General features: G+C 40.4%; 2 long non-coding RNA genes across 6 annotated transcripts; one reads left to right on the top strand and one right to left on the bottom strand.

Annotated features, from left to right (window-relative positions):
- Positions 1-7,214: 7,214 nt before the first annotated feature.
- On the bottom strand, positions 7,215-12,712 carry LOC121865828. Of its 5 annotated transcripts, none has more exons than XR_006088830.1 (5): positions 12,529-12,712; positions 12,396-12,450; positions 11,701-11,784; positions 11,413-11,466; positions 7,215-8,057 (listed from the first exon to the last, which is right to left on the bottom strand). It is a non-coding gene; the product is annotated as an uncharacterized LOC121865828 (long non-coding RNA). The 5 variants fall into 5 exon arrangements; XR_006088831.1 differs by having other exon boundaries at positions 12,405-12,450; positions 12,529-12,711; XR_006088832.1 differs by lacking the exon at positions 12,396-12,450 and having other exon boundaries at positions 7,216-8,057; positions 12,529-12,707.
- LOC121865829 lies at positions 7,964-9,298 on the top strand. The gene is made up of 3 exons (XR_006088833.1): positions 7,964-8,089; positions 8,610-8,702; positions 9,239-9,298. It is a non-coding gene; the product is annotated as an uncharacterized LOC121865829 (long non-coding RNA).
- Positions 12,713-16,160: the final 3,448 nt, after the last annotated feature.

Genomic DNA, 16,160 nt, shown 5'->3' on the forward strand with positions numbered 1-16,160 from the left:
ATTTTAAGAGTAAGTTAAAGTTAATACTGTATATCTCCACAGAAAAAATGGTTACTAATAACTTGGTTAAGTAAATACAACAGAATATCCCCAGTGTGTTGACAAGGGAAAAAGCAGAATGGCGCCACCCCAGGCATGCAGCTCTGGCTTACGTGGAGATTGGAAGTTTTGGTGCCTAACTTGGATATGAATATCTTGCATATCTCCTGAGAAATGAAAGTAGAATAAATAAAACCTTCTGACAGAGGACAGTATAGAAGTAGCCTTAAGCAATAGCAAATTATGAACAAGGATTTGAATTACAGTATTACCCCGCTTAACGCGCTTTCACTTAACGCGTTTTCGCATATACGCGGTGCCTTGCCAAAGCTGAACTTTCACTTAACGCGGATTTTTCCACAGCAACGCGGTGAGTGTCCGGCTCGGATGCTATTTTTAGATTTTGACCACGCGCCACCCGCCCGCCCGCCCTCCTGCCTGCCTGCCTGCCTCTCCCTCCTCCTCCCTCCGCTTGGGCAAGCGGCGCGGTAAGGTTGCGCAGTGTGTGTCTTTGTTGCGTTATCACTGACGTCATATGACGTCTCGGACTGTGATTGGCCATGCAGCCCTACCCCCCTCTGCTGCTAGCTGTAATTGGCTTAAAGTATTATGACGTGACTACCCCGGGGAGGGAGGGAGGGAGGAGAGACGACGTTTGACCTAGCCACGGCAGTTTCATCCCTCAAGGCCACGCCGGGTTAACGCGCATCCATTGTTCCGTAAAATGGCTTCCGCCGGACCACCACCCCCAGAGAGAAACCTTTCCTTACCTGGACCCAGCGGCACTAAACCAAAGAAGACACGACGTTCATTAAGCTACGAGCTGAAGTACCAAATTGTTCAAGATTTGGAGAAAGGAAGACGCCAAGTTGATCTCGCGCGCCAGCATGGCGTCAACGAATCTACGATTCGTACGATCAAGAAGGATGCTGCCAAGATAAAGGAGCAAATGAAGCTCACAAAGTCTGCAGGTGCTTCAGCTATCAGGTATTGCCAGAACAGGGTGCTGGCAAAAGTGGAAACTTTGCTGGTGAGTTATTTGGTGCGTCAGGCGCGACGCAACATGGCGGTGGACACGCGCTCAGTGCAGGAGTACGCACGTGAGCTATACGCAGCAGTGACACGTAAAATGGGAATTGCAGAGCCCAAACCCTTCAATGCTTCCCATGGTTGGCTGCATAGGTTTAAGAGGAGGAACAAGGTCACCAACATCAGCATTGTTGGTGAGGAAGCGAGTGCTGACCGTGCAGCGGCTAGAGATTTTCCTCCGTTTTTACGTGAGATTATGGAGGAAGGACAGTACACTGACGACCAGGTGTTTAACATGGACGAATCTGGTCTTTTCTGGAAAAAGTTACCTTCCAAGACCTTCGTTGTCCAGTCTGCGAGCAAGGTAAGGGGCCGGAAGATGCAGAAGGAACGCATCACCGTCCTGTTTACCACCAATGCCTCCGGTACCTGTAAACCAAAGTTATCGGTGATTCACAAAGCCCGCAAGCCGCACGCCTACAAGAATATGGACATGAACAAGCTTAATGTCCACTGGCTAACCGCACGTAAGGCGTGGATGTCCTCTTCTCTGTCCCTCTTCTGGTTTGACAACTTTTTTGTTCCTGACGTGCAGAAATTCTGCGAGCAACAGAATGTTCCATTCAACATTTTGTTGCTGCTGGACAACGCACCAGGACACTCGCCCCTACTTATGGATCGTCACCCCAACGTAAAAGTGGTCTTCCTTCCTCCCAACACCACGTCATTAATCCAGCCTATGGACCAGGAGTTAATCTGCAACGTTAAAGCTGCATACTCGGCAAAGAAATTCAAGCTCCTGAACGACTCTACCAACACCAAGGATGAGTTGCGTAAGCTGGGTGACACCGACAGCGAGAGTAAAAGCGACGAGGACAAGGAACAAGAGGCGGCGACTCAAGAACTTCTCGTCAAACAATTTTGGAAGAAGTTTAACGTCAAACAAGCTGTAGACTTCTTGGTGGAGGCATGGGATCTGCTGTCTACTGCTACGATTCGTCACGCATGGAGACATGTGTTGCATGGCATACCAGGTGAGAGGAGGAGTCAATCTGTTACTGGTCAGGTTCAGACTGTTGCAGTAGCAGTGGACCTTGTCAGAGAAGCTGCGCAGACTGTTACAGCTGAAGGCTTCTCCGAGACCACCAACGAAGACATCATGGAGGTGATCAGAGATCCTGAAGTGACTGCCGACGAGATGTTGGAAGAAGAACCCGCCAGTGAAGAGGAGGAAGAAGGTGCGTCATTCTCCGAAGAACCTAGTTTAAGTCATAGTGATATTAAGTGTGTCATAGAGTTAACAGAAAAAATTAAGTCCATCGTTTCCCGCGACACTGACGATGAACGCCATGACGTCTTCCATAACCGACTGGTGCAGGCTATGGAGCCGTACATCAAGGTGTATCACGACAACATCAAAGCCAGCCGTCAGCAAAGCATAACCGAGTTCTTCGCCCGCAACCCACCACAGCCAGACCAAGGCAGTGATAGTGATAGTGAAGGTGATTTTGAGGGATTTGTCAGGGAAGCCATGACAACTGTAAGTGACAGTGATATTGATTCACCTAGTAATGGTGATTCACCTAGTAATGGTGATTCACCTGAGGGGCAGTAATCTGCCCTCTGCCTCGGAACCAGCCTCCATCCCCGTATGCCGACCCATCTCTTCTACTACCGTGAGTGTTCCTTAAAACTTTTCGTTTTTTAACCTATTCTTTATTTTTCCTATGTTAACCTTTATCTTTCCTAACCTAACCTCTTCTATATTACTTGTTTTTCATGCCACCATAAAGTTAAGATAGAATTTTTACTACAACTTAGTTATTTGTCGTCAAAAAGTGGAGTTTGGGGGTCGGGCTGGGTTCTATTGGAATTAATCCCATATGTTCTGTTATTCACTTAACGCGGTTTTCACTTAACGCGGGACCCTCTGGGTTCAATTGACCGCGTTAAGTGGGGTACAACTGTATATCTTTATACATACTCATTATGATATAAATAATATAATCATCTATTCTTTAATATCATCATAAAGAATTCCCTCATTCAGCATCAATATCAGGTATGGAACCGTTTATCCAGTGTCCCAGTACGCAGAATGCTCCAAAAACCGGCAATGTTCTGGAATAAATTACAGTATTTAAAACAAGCACCAAGTAAATCCTGTGTCAAGTGAGGATTAAGTTTTACGTATCTATGGGTCTCCACCATGAAGATATGTGGCAAGAATGTGTGTGTGTGGAGAGGCCGGAAGGTCCGAGGCGTGGAGCAACGTTGCTAAGGACGCTGCTGCATTGCTAAAGCAGTTTGTACTCTAACTTGCATAATTTTTGCTCTTTTTATGCTTTCATTATTGTTATTTAGATGCTTTTGTTATTGACGTATACTGTATATGCCTTCAATTTTAAGTTTTGATCCAGTTAAAGTTAATACGGTTAAATCTACTCTTGGGGCAACACTAATTATCTGAACACAGTCTTAACAGCAATTCACAGAGGGTTTACTGTACATTTTAGACCTGGTGCTCTAAATTCCAGAAAATATCTACACAGCAACCCCAAGGTCCCAAGCATGCCGGATATATGGTCCCATACCTGTACTTCACGGTAATAAACCATGCTCATGTAATAGTAAACATTAAATTCTATCTCAAATAGTGAAAATTATGGTCTCATGAAAGGATATATATATATTAAAAACACTCAATTTTGTGTAATGCAATGGTTTCAGTCTGTTAATATTACCAGATTCACTTAATACAAGTCAAGAAGAATAAAGAGTACAGTACCTATCTCCTCATACATACTGAATTCCTTCACTCCCATCTCAAATGAAGTCAAGATTCTTACAGCCCATTCAAAATCTATTTCTATAATGCATTCTCCTACAGTGAGGTGAATATACAGTATATCTCTAAAAAAAAGTTAATTTCCTATTCAAGCAAAACCTAATATCTACACTCTTTTTTGTTATATACACTGTACATGAAAATATATTAAGAAATGTTCACATATTCTTTATCATATACCTGTACAGACAACCATAATATTATAGGCAGTCCTTGTCTTGTACTTTCATAACATTAGTAAGTTCTGTAAAACTTCCTGACTTTCCAAGCATGAAAAATACTCTTATAAAATGTTATGATTTACTAGATTACCCAAGGTGTAGTACAAACCTTCTGCAATAAGGAGGCTGCAGTTAAACCTCCACTTCACAATACCTGCATATTTCTATATATAATTCCATTTTGATTTCCTATCACAAAACAACACAAGTTATCCCATACTCTCACTGCACCTCATCTTAAGCATTATGTGGCCCTAATCACCTCATTCAGTAAACAATTCTTTTACAATTACAGTAACTCCCACCACATTCACTGTACAAATAACTGTAACAACTAATTATGCCATCTTGTACGTTATCAACCCCCTTCCCCAATTTTTCTCACACCTTTCTCTATCTTGACTACAATTTCACTTCTTAAAATATACATTCATAAAGTTATTCATTTGCAGTATAATGAAATAAATCTTGACATTATAACATTTGCCCATACTGTATCAATTTTTATCTATGAATTTGAGAAATGAGTCAATATTAAAGACCTAACACCAATGATACTGTCCTACAATGTCTCGATTCATAAATTTAGTTTTATTGAATTTAGCAATAATTATATAATCATTACAGGGTTCACTCTTCTACTTGTTTTATAAATGAGTGAAGATGATACAGTATCCACAAAAAATATTAATACCATTTAAGTAACCAAAGGTGTCTTTTTATGCTCGGATTTCTATGCACACAATTCCCACACGGTCATGTATTCAGCTGTAACCTAAAGTAGTTGTATCAGTGTCTGTTGAAATGTGATGATGGGAAAAAATAAAAAATAAATAAAATAAATTATGCACCCACCCACAAAGAGCCATACGTACTACCCAGTAGCTCAATTTTTATCTCTCAGAACAGTCACCGTGGGTCCCAAGAACATGTCAGGGAGGGAGCCGGGCGAGGCGAGCTGAGACAAGGTGAGGTAGGGAACCGGGCTTGGCGAGGCGAGGTAGGGAGTCAGGGGAGGGAGGAGGGAGGAGGAGGGAGGGAGGAAGGAGGAGGAGCAGCAGGTCTGGGCAGAGACAGGAGGGAGCCGAGGCGGGGAGGCGGAGGTGAGGGGCAGGCTGAGGTGGAGTGGGGAGGCAGGCGGCGAGGTGGAGTGGGAGCCGGGCAGGTGAGGTCAGGGGCAGACCAGGCGGAGACGGGGCAGACTGGTGAGGCAGGGAGCGGCAGACGGGGGCAGGCAGGCGGGGTGGGAGGCAGGCGGGGCAGGGGGCGGGCAGGCGGAGACTGAGGAGCCGGGCCGGGCGGGGCGGGGCAGGGAGCCGGGCCGGGCGGGGCAGGGAGCCGGGCGGGGCGGGGCTAGGCTAGGCTAGGCTAGAGGGCGAGACGTTTCAGAATACAGTATATATTAAATCCCGTAACATTAAGGTTCCTGGTAATTTTTTTAAGTGGACAACCATGGATTTTACAATCGGAAAAACCCATTGGTCAACAACCAAAAAGCACCATAACTAACCTAACAACGTAACGTAACGTAACCTGGAGGTTCCTTGGTTGTCTCCTGGTGTAAAAAGGTCCATTTGTATGTGCACACAACAATTAGAAAGTAAAACAAAATAATATTAGCGTATTTGTGTTTAGATCGGTTATGACCTCCATTTCCGTCGGAAATTGGTCGTTTTTTATAGATTTTTTTTGGCGAGGCGTTTCCCGAAAAAAATATTGGCTCAGCGAATGAAAAATGCAAAAAAACAAACAAACACTATAAAAACATAAACCGGACCTAATCTAACCGACTCACCATATGTTGGAATCCCTTATTTCTTACCTTATTGGCCTGGTTCTCGTTGGAGTTACCACATGTGTTGGTCTTGACGACACTTACATTCGTTCTTGCATTAATGACACTTTACGGAGGTCGGGAGAACACCATGAGATCTAAAAATGCTATAGTTTTAGTGTGGAGGTAATGGTTTATGTAAACAGTTGGGGACAGTAAGTACACGTGGTGTAGTGGTAGATGGAAGCTGCAAGTTTAATTTTCATTCTACGTAAATTACAACTTTAAGCATGTTGCAGGTGACAGCTGGTGTACTTGAAGGCCAATGGAGAAGTGACAGAACCTTGAGCAAGACTTAACACCCAGCATGTTACTTCAGCCTCATCAGTTAAGTTACTTATATATTATCTTAGCTATTATGGTCAGCCCATAAACCACTCAACACTGTGCTCCTACACTGGGCAGTGGAGGGTGTGTGTGTGGGACCTGGCTGACTGTGAATGTTGGAGGGCTCTGGAGGACTGTGTGTGTGTGTGTTGGAGGGCTCTGGAGAACTGTGTGTGTTGTAGAGCTCTGGAGAAGTGTGTGTGTGTGTGTGTGTGTGTGTGTGTGTTGGAGGACTGTGTGTGTGTGTGTGTGTTGGAGGGCTCTGGGGGCTGTGTGTTGAGCTCTGGGGGCTGTGTGTGTGACTGGCTGTGTGTGTGTGTGTGTGTGTGTGTGTGTGTGTTGGAGGGCTCTGGAGAACTGTGTGTGTGTGACTGACTGTGTGTGTGTGTGTGTGTTGGAGGAGCTCTGGAGGGAGCTGTGTGTGTGTGACTGGCTGGCTGTGTGTGTGTTGGGCTCTGGAGGGGGAGCTGTGTGTGTGTGACTGACTGTGTGTGTGTGTGTGTTGGGCTCTGGAGGGCTGTGTGTGTGTGTGACTGACTGTGTGTGTGTGCGTTGGAGGGCTCTGGAGGAGCTATGTGTGTGACTGACTGTGTGTGTGTGTGTGTGTGTTGGGCTCTGGAGAACTGTGTGTGTGTGTGACTGACTGGCATGTGTGTGTTGGAGGCTCTGGAGAACTGTGTGTGTGTGTGACTGACTGTGTGTGTGTGTGTTGGAGGGACTGTGTGTGTGTGTGTGTGTGTGTGTGTGTGTGTGTGTGTGTGTGTGTGTGTGTGTGTGTGTGTGTGTGTGTGTTGGAGGGACTGTGTGTGTGTGTGTGTGTTGGAGGGACTGTGTGTGCATGTGTGTGTTGGAGGACTGTGTGTGTGTGCGCAGTTGGGAGGACTGTGTGTGTGTGTGTGTGTGTGTTGGAGGACTGTGGTGTGTGTGTGTGTGTGTTTGTGTTGGAGGGCTCGGTATTATTGCAGTTTCGGCCAGTACACGCCTGACTTTTAACCATCCCCAACCTTTAGATCTCCTTATTGGAGTATTTCCAACACCATTTTAACCAGGGAGCAAAGAATGTCAGAAAGGAGTTTTAAAGATTTCCATGGTTTTTTTTTGGGAGGGGGGGGGGATATAATTCTAAAGAGGGTGCTTCCCCTGGAAATAAAGGCCACATTTCATTGAATCGACCCAAAATACACAGGATAAACGAATTTCTAAACTACGAGGGCATATTCGATGAAACTGCAATTTTACAATGGGCTCTGGAGAGCTGTGTGGACTGTCTAGATAAACTGAGCTGGGAGTCAAATTAAGATTAGCTGTAGAGATTTGGGAAAGCTTAATAAAGTGCTATAAAAATGTACAGGACTAAATGCCAATTAGTTACAGTATTAGTGAGCATTAGTAGTAGTAAAGTGATTAATAGTAAGTAAAGCTGGTTGTTAGTAGGTGGGTTTTAACTAACAAATTAACTAACCTAATCAGCCTAACATAGATTAAATGTAACTAATCTAGACTAACCCAAATTAATATTAAGTTACCTATTATATAGTTTATATATTGGATAACAAATATATTAAAGAATGTTACTTAAAATTTGCCACAAGTTAACTGTTCATGAATTCAGAAAGTTAAGCTAGAAAAAATTTCACTTGTTTAAATTATTAAAAATCAATAGCTTGCGTACTTTGCAGTTTCCTTTTCAAAATCTAATCGTGTACTGTACTGACTTTCTCCTCAGGTTAAGCTGGCCAGAAGTAACATCATACTGAACCTAAGGAGAAATAACTTAAAATGCCAGAACAGGTAAAGTCAACTTACTGAGTTTTATTTAGGCAAGGGAAGCTTGTGGGACTTGTGAAATCATTAAACATTGTGTGGGTGTGGCTTGTTGTAATTAGGGTGGGGGGGACAATATGGCTTGTGTATTGGCATATGGGGTGAGCAGGTGTGTTGGTAAAGTTTTTCATTCAAGCTAAATGTGACCAAGTTGTCAAGGGGAATACCTAAGGGGGCTTGAGGGGTGGGAGGAAGGGAGGGAGGATTCAGTAAGTGTGTTGTGTATGAAGCAGTGTGGAGAGATTTAGTAGTGTAGCAGTATTGGTGATGAAGGCTTGTTATGATTGGCTATACTATTGTTGTGGTAAATGTTAGTTGAGGTATCAAGAAAACTAAAACACTAATGCAACTTAAAATAAGATCTTTTGTAGATAAGGTATTTAAATAAACAATTGGGGACAGTATAAGTACATGTAGTCTGGTGGTAGATGGAAATTGTATGTTTAATCTTCATTGTACATAAATTACAACTTTAAACATGTTGCAGGTGACAGCTGACGTACGTGAATGCCAATGTAGAGGAAGTGACCGACACCTTGAGCAAGATGTAACACCCAGCATGTTACTTAAGCCTTCTTAGGTAAATTACTTGTGTATCTTAGTATGGCCAACCCCAAAAACTACTGGAAATAAGACTCGAGAGGAGGGACTTACTTTGTGTGAAGGGTTGGAAAGGAGGAGCATTGGGCGGTGGAGGGGCGCTCGTACAGTGGAGGGGCGCTCGTACAATGGGGGGGGGGGCGCCTCGTACAATGGGGGTGGGTGCCTCGTACAGTGGGGGTGGGGGCCTCGTATAGTGGACGGGCGCTCGTACATGGATGGTGGTGTGCTCAAGCAATGGTGAATGGTGTGCATGTTAAAAATGTGATGCAAAAAAATAGCATGTACTATGAAGGCATGTGGGGGATGATGCCTAGATGAAGACTGCTGCAGCCAAAAGTGAGGACAATGCTCCTGTGTAAGGTGATATAGGAGGGTGTTTGAGTGTATGGATATATCACATATATATATAAGAATGCAAGTTTAGATTCCAAGAAATTCTGGAGTAAATGTTGTGTATTGGTAGTAATACATTAAGGCTAATTAAGATTGATCTAAATCCAAACCATGTTGCAGGTGGTTGGTGTACAAGATAGATGGATCAGACACAACAAGGTGACCACGACTGTCTAGCATCCCACACCTTGAGGACTACCACCTTACTAAGAAAGAACAGAATTGGTGTTCTGTACACTACTGTTAAGAATAGTGTACTGCAATGTAAAAGTTAAGTATTATTGAAACCTTTTTTATATAATTTAGCTAAACTTGATATATTACTTAAAATAGTGCATTTAAGAACATAAGGTACAAGTTAACCACAATATTGTGTATTGGTTGTGATATAAAATAGCTTAATTAATTCAGATGTAGAGTATCTAAAAACAAATATAATCATGTTGCAGGTGGTTGGTGTACTAGATAGATGGACCAGACACAACAAGGTGACCACGACTGTCTAGCATCCCACACCTTGAGGACTACCACCTTACTAAGAAAGAACAGAATTGGTGTTCTGTACACTACTGTTAAGAATAGTGTACTGCAATGTAAAAGTTAAGTATTATTGAAACCTTTTTTATATAATTTAGCTAAACTTGATATATTACTGTGTTGGTGCATTTTAAGAACATACAGCGCTGCTAACTTTACATTAGTATTGCTAGATATGTGCCAGCTTAATTAATTCAGATGTAGAGTATCTAAAAACAAATATAATCATGTTGCAGGTGGTTGGTGTACTAGATAGATGGACCAGACACAACAAGGTGACCACGACTGTCTAGCATCCCACACCTTGAGGACTACCACCTTACTAAGAAAGAACAGAATTGGTGTTCTGTACACTACTGTTAAGAATAGTGTACTGTAATGTAAAAGTTAAGTATTACTGAAACCTTTTTTATATAATTTAGCAAAACTTGATGTTACTTAAAATAGTGCATTTAAGAACATACAGTACAAGTTAACCTCAATATTGTGTATTGGTTGTGATATAAAATAGCTTAATTAATTCAGATGTAGAGTATCTAAAAACAAATATAATCATGTTGCAGCTGGTTGGTGTACAAGATAGATGGACCAGACACAACAAGGTGACCACGACTGTCTAGCATCCCACACCTTGAGGACTACCACCTTACTAAGAAAGAACAGAATTGGTGTTCTGTACACTACTGTAAGAATAGTGTAATGTGAAAGTTAAGTATTACCGAAATATTTTTGCTATAATTTAGCAAAACTTGAGAAAATACTTAAAGTACTGTACTAATGCATTCAAGACTGTAGGAGTGAACCTTGATTAAAGCCACAAAGTATTAAAAATAGCAAGATACTTTATGTACAGTAGCATTATTAACTATCGTGGTAGTCACAGTTTTGTTGTGGTTGCAAAAAATTTCCTTTTTCTAATATATTTTTCGTCCACAGGTGAAGTATCAGCAAGGTGTTCAACGTGATACACGGACATCAATCAAACGGATTGTGAGAGGTTTGAATATCTTGCACGGATCCATTTCTCTTAGTGGTTTGTAAAATTAAGTGTAATATGTAATTGTTCAGTGTGGGAAGGCCTCTGGTGGCTTGAGGGATGGCGTTTGTACCGTGGGAGGCGTTTGTACCGGGGGAGGCGTTTGTACCGGGGGAGGCGTTTGTACCGGGGGAGGCGTTTGTAGTGGTAGAGGCACTTGCACTGGGAGGTGTTTGTAATGGTTTGTACTCCTACAATGTCTGTGTATAATAAAATAAATAAATAAATATTGAATAAACTTTACGTTTCATATTCCGAAGTTGAATGATAATGATCTAAATAAACCACAAGTTCAGTAGAACTGTAAACTATACCTGAAACATGAACTAAAGTGATCAACTTGGATTCACCCACATGATGGCTTCTGGGTAACTTAGAACATGATATATACATTAATTACATATAATTATCACCAATTGACATCAAAGTGCCATTCATTGTACGTACAACTGTTACAAACTAATGCCCATGTGATGCCCTATTGGGTACATGTAATCAAAACTACTAGATACCCACAGATGGCACAAATAATGCATCTAAGTTACTGACGCCTCGGACAAAGGATTTTGACAACCTTACCGAGAGAACGGACGTCTCGTGTTCATTTTGAAATTCATCGGCCATGACCGTAAAGAACATTTTTGATTGCATACATGTTATTAATTTGAAAGTATTGTATATACATTAAATGAAAGTAAAGTACAGTAAGAATTTTACTTACTAAATGTTGACAATCTGGACACTGCACACCAATTGCTGAATGGAAGTGTTTTACCTGAAAATATAGAAGAAAAAATCTTGTAAAATTGTAATAAACAACTTATGAAACCCCCCACCCCCCTAAAGACTTGGTAACTTGGATAAATTTAGAAATATATCTACTGTACTTGGCCAAAATTATTCACAAAGTACAAGACTTCCATTATTATCTAAAGCTAAATTTTGTGTAGGACCAAAACCTGACACAAGATACTTTATAAAACCTTAAGGTCAAGTGAAATAAACTCACCTTATGTGGAGTCTGCAATATAAAGGTTGAATTGAGAAATCCACAACCGCTGATAATGTGACGGCCTCACCATCACTGATGTATCTGCCGAGAAATAATAATGGTAGTGGTACTGTAATGTGATTTCTCGGGACACGGGAGAAAGATATGTAGTGATGTTGCCAATCATTACAAGTTTTCTGATTTTCTTCTGTGCTAATATTTGGTAATGTAGGTTTAAGAACATAAGACTGCAGGAATAGCCAGTAAATTGATATATACTGTACCTAGACAGTGCAGGTATAAAACCAGGCTATATGACCAAGGATATTTTGTATTTCTGTATCAGCTTCTGGACTGTTATTGTATATTGCAATAAATGTGTAGTGTATACATATGAAAATAAAAAATATACTGTATATTCAATTCTTTATTTTGTATTACCTATCTACAAAGATACAAAAACATAGTACACAATGTACAGTACATATGTAATTTTTTTCTATGTTGCTGACAGAACATATTACCTTTTTCAGAACAATTTATAATGTAAGTTTGTTAGGTGGCGATGGTAGATACAACACTGCAGTAGCCCTCCTCCTTTATCCGGGCTTGGGACCGGCATGTTCGGCTGAACAAGGCGGAGTTACTACTGTGCATTCTACGTCTAACTACGGTGCTGTTAGTGCTATCAACTATAACTTGAAAAACTTTACCTTTATTACCTCTAAGAAGAACCTTGTAGGTCCACAGTCAGCCACACAAACAAACCTGGAATACAAGAAGTTTAAAACATAACATTCATAAATACTTGCATATAGACATTATATATTGTCATAAGTACTTTACCTGTTTGGAGGAGTTCTGGACCAGCCACACGTTCACTTCAGTCAGACGTTCACCTCGGAGGCGCACAGTCTGAAAGAAATAAGAAAACCTTAGTCCCATCCACACACATTAAAGGTGGGAGGCTGGGTGTGTGAGAGAGGGTGAGTGTATGGATGGGAGTGAGGGTGTGTGTATGGGAGGACCTCCCCCACACACCCTCACTCCCATCCATACACTCACCCTCTCTCACACCTTTCCTTATACCCAACACTCCCTCCCAAACACCCCACCCACCAACCCAACCCTCCCACCCCCCCTCCCTCCCACCCAACCCCCCTCCTACACCACCTCCCCTCCAACCCAACTCACATACCTACCCATCCCAACTCCCTTCCCATCCACCCAACCTTTTGGGTGTGTGGATGGGAGGATGTGGATGGGAGGAAGAGGGTGTGGATGGGAGGGAGTGGTTAGAAGGAAGAGTGTGTGGTTGGGAAGAAGGGTGTGGTGTGCCATACCCTCCTCCATGTTAACACAACATCGAAAAATATTCTGAAGAAAATTGGTTTGTATTGCTGCAATATTGTGTTGTGAGGACTCATTTGTGTTTTAGTATGAATGATAAGTGTGCAGGGATTATGGTGGTGTGAGAGAGAGAGAGAGCCTTATAATAGTTGTGAGAGACTTGCTGTGTGTTGGTCTGCTGGCAGGAGCAACAGGATAGGCACGGCTTATAGCACTATTTTACCCTCACTTATATACCATATTATTGTATGTCAATAATTATTATTCAATATATTTACTGTATCAATTTGACTAACAAATTATAAATATAATATAATATCTTGAAGGTTCTAAGGTTCTTGTGGCCCCAGAATATACTACATATTATTTTATTGATAACTTTAAATTATTGTAACACAGTAGAGATAGGAACACGTAAAGGAAGATAGAACATGATTAAATTATAAATCTATTAACCAACAGCTCAACGTTTAACAGTTATGATACAGTTTAGGTATAGACTTAAAAATGTTTATCTAACCTAACCCAATTCAACCTACATCATTATATGTCCATAAGAGAAGTGGGACATCTTGGAGTATCACAAGGGAGATAATGATTAAGCATTTATCATGTAATGACTAGTGTAATAATGCCCACAGCCATCTTGTCCACAATCCCATTAAAATCATAGACAATCTCCGCAGCTAACGGTCAAATACCCTTTGGATATTTGGCCAGCCAGCACAGTCAAAGAACACCTTCATAACTTGTACTGAGCCATTATTGGGTAGTGGTGGTGGAGTCCCTTAGTACCACAGTACTGTGTTTATATTTGATTCATATTATCCACAGTTGTTCTGTGGATGATGTAGTATTAATGGTAAAATTTCACTTGTTACCACCAAACATTTGGAAGTTGAAATTATGCTTGATGGATGTAAAATATTATATAGATTTGATTCTATTGTTTGCAATTTTTTGGTACAAATTTATAAATTAAAAAGTTTTGATTTTACGGGAAAATTTGACATTTCCTACGAACATCTCGGACAAGAGTGTACAGTGTATGTAATCAATTGGCATTAGTATATAAGTATACTGTATTGATTGCACCAGTATAGAATATATAACCTAATCTAAACCATACTAACCTAACAGATGGACTATACCAAGATCTGATTGGTTAACAAACCAGCTACTAAAATGTAAAATATCTCACTTATACAGAACTTAATTTGTGACAGAAATGCCATAGAAGAAAAGTGTTTTAGAATGATCAAAACTACTGATTGCAACCATAAAATTATCAAAAAATTTTGGGTGGCAACAAATGACATAATATCATTTTAACTAATAAAAATTAACACGACTTTTTATTTTAATTATAAATACCAGTATTTTTTTATATCTTCTCTATGAACATAAATCACCTGTAATGGGCAGGACATGAAAGATGACGGAGAGTACGGGGTAAAACACGGTGAAGAACTGATCATGTGACACTAAAATGATGTCTCCACGCTCTTTGACACAGAGAAATTAACTATTTACTGTAAACAATCTACCAAAAAATATGACGTGGCAGCCTGTGTTGTTGTCCGCTCTTAAACCAATAAACACTGACTCCGGTAATACTGTACTTAACTTGTCAATAAATGACAGACCCTCACATTGGTGGTTTTATTACCATATACCGGTATATAAAATTGATTGTGTTTTTTTTCTTTTAGGCTTTACTATCCAGATTCATGAGTCTATTATCTCCACAAATCCCTTATTTATTTCTTCGTTTGGTTAAGTAGGATCTTAAACCTATTCTATGCACATTATAAATTATGAGAATTATATTGTTGGAATCAAATCCCATAATATGAGTTTAAACACATTTCCAATTTCTTTTGAGTAATATTGGTTAATGAGTGAAACTTATGTTCTTATATTTCATTTTCTCTCCCTAGTTATGACTTCTTGTTGGCGTTGCTGTTTATCAAATCGTAAATTATCTGCAAGACCCATTGTCAGATTTATAGCTGAGTGGTGGGGCCTGTTCAACGACCAAGAGGGCCAAGATTATTTATTAACGACTCTGCCATATATGACATTATTAGTTGTAATTTCTATAATGAAACCGTTTGGAAATAAAACCAATTATACCATAGAACACTATTTTTATTTTTGACAACTAATGACCCAGTACACAACATTTTATGTATACTGTATATGAATTCATAAATTATTAAACTACACACACATATATGTAATGATAGTTTAAGTATATAACATAGACAGGAAAGAATTATATAAACTGAAGTACAGCAACGAATAACTGAATGTAAATAAATTTTTCTCAAATAACCAATAAGACAATAATGAAAACTGATAATGTTTATGAAAAAATTGACAACAGAGAAATAATGAGAAAATATTCCTTCCATTAATAACGTCTATATACACAGTACTGTACTCATTATGTGATAGTGATAATTAACTCAATACAATTTAATTTTCCTGCTTTTTCCTCTAAGTTCAATTTCTGTGTAAGGTCTGCCCAAAATACAGTCAAGACCAGCTTACTTTTTCTACTTTGAGTCACTGAATGCCTATATTGTGTAAGCACGTGACAGTTGAGAAGGAGTGTTCACATATTGCAGTGCTTGTACCAAATGTGAGGGCAGCCGCATAAAGCTTGTGTATGTGAGTTAATCCATTTCAGAAAGGATATGATATCTTGAAATTTTCACCAATGTTTTTGAGAACTGGGCAATAAAATTCTTCGATAAGTCACTTAGCAACATTACATTCACTTACCAGAAGAGACGACTCAGTGTCGACACCTATGAGTTTAGCCAATGGAACAAGATTTTCCGGAAGTAATAAACAAGTCTTGGATTCTGGCCAACGACTAGAAATGACTGTAAGTAGTCTAATATTATGCTCACCAAACTCAGCATTGAGTTCACCAAGGCAGTTATCTAAAATATTGTAGTACAGTTGATGATGTAAATCAGCTTCACCATCAAAACCATGAACATTAGTATGTCTTACAGTTGTTTCAGTCACTGTTAAGTATTGGAGCAGTTTGTGTTTATACCAACAGACCCAAAGGCAGTCCTGGTGGATCAAGTTCACAATCTAGATCATTGGAA

The sequence above is a fragment of the Homarus americanus genome, unplaced genomic scaffold, assembly GCF_018991925.1.
Source record: "Homarus americanus isolate GMGI-L3 unplaced genomic scaffold, GMGI_Hamer_2.0 scaffold4023, whole genome shotgun sequence".
NCBI classification, from domain to species: Eukaryota; Metazoa; Arthropoda; class Malacostraca; order Decapoda; family Nephropidae; genus Homarus; species Homarus americanus.